Raw genomic sequence first — 1,654 nt, 5'->3', positions numbered from 1 at the left:
AACACATGGGCGTACCACAATGATATACTGCACTTAACCATGAGCGCTCTTGATTTTTAAAGAATAACTGCTAAGCAGCTTCAAACTGTGGAAAACCCTATTTTTATGTCGTAATTTTGCCGATGATTTGCAAAATCTGAATGTCTACAACATTTTTCTTGTAGAATATTAACTCCAGGACCAAATTTTCGAGCGTTTCTAAGTGTTTTTTTAACTTGTGGTAAAATAGATCTACATAGCACAATCGTAATTGTAATGTACGTTTTGATTTGGAATTGAAACACAATCAGGAAAGTATGTACAATGTACGTATTGTAAATGTAATGTACATTGTAATTTTTCAAAATGTCGCGTTACCATTATATTTTGAAAACGGTGAAAAATAAGTAAAAAACACTATAAATAAAAGTCTTAGTAGGTTTGGCCTGCATAATACATGCAGGCGAATTAAATTAATTTTAATTTTTATTTGGAATGAATTGCTAGATAGGTACTGAAGTTTAAACCGCATCCACTTCCTGGGCAATAAGACATTGGGAAAAGTAAGAAAGTTCTGACTCAATTGGCCGACTAACAATGCCCACACAGGTAATAAAGTCGTCAAGTTGACCATGCTGCGCAGATCTATTTTGTCAGGACAGATCACAACAATTAGCCCTATCAGGAAACACAGTTCTTCTGGGAATTTGCTTTCTATTGTATTCATTGCGTGAAATTTCGGGTGTGAATCCTTCGGTTTCAAGGTGGCCAGGCCAGGTGCATTTTTCTTCAAATTGGTCGATAGCTGCTATTTCTAAGCAGCCAGTTACAGACCTTCCTATTAATTATCCTAGATTTTAGGTAAATTCGTCTTAAATCTTGATTTTGAAAAAATTGTCGGTGTTTCAGCTGCTTTCAAACAAAAACATGTTTAGTTCAAAGTTTGGACAATCGCGTACTAGTCCATATGTGCCAACAATATCACCCTAACTTAGAATCAATGTATTTGATCACTTTATACATATGTATATGACTCTACCCTCTCTATGCTGTGCATATTCGCCCCCTCTGGAGGGTCATATTTCCCCTTATCCCGTAATACCATTAAGTACCGTTCTAACCAGCAGATTTAAAATATTAAAATATAGAAACTATTTAACTGAGTCAAAACTTCCTTAGGTTTCCCATAAGACCCGAACTGAACACCCTTTGGGTGAGCATCATTTAATGTGAAACATTTCCTGTGCACAGCAGACAATGGTTTTTACATGTTAAACTCACTGGCAATTTTTCTTCGCGGAATCACTCGGCACCGATCACAAAGACATGTATTTTGACACAGGGTGGTTTGTACTTAACCCCCACTGATTCGGCTCTATATCACTGTAGCTTTCGTCGCCGGCCTTTCAAGCATTTGTCCTTCTTCGGCTCACAGAAACTCGAACTGTATTGAGTGCTCGGGCGGAAGATGTTTCGGAACAGACGTGTGGAATTTACCACTAAACGGGGGTTGGAATGGTCGTTTCTTAGAAACCTAGGTAGGCATTCGGATGCTTTTGATTCACGTTAAGAAAGCAAGATGTTTCGAAAAACACGTGCGCAAGTTGAGCCTTTCAAATTGGACCCAGCTGCTCTTCGCTTTTCCTCTAGATGTACAGTTAGGCATTTTAAGATG

Source organism: Dendroctonus ponderosae, unplaced genomic scaffold (genome assembly GCF_020466585.1).
Source record: "Dendroctonus ponderosae isolate FM_Combo_2020 unplaced genomic scaffold, Dpon_F_20191213v2 Dpon_F_20191213_7, whole genome shotgun sequence".
Lineage (NCBI taxonomy): Eukaryota > Metazoa > Arthropoda > Insecta > Coleoptera > Curculionidae > Dendroctonus > Dendroctonus ponderosae.
The sequence above is the reverse complement of the archived record's forward strand: the minus strand, read 5'-3'. Positions refer to the sequence as shown.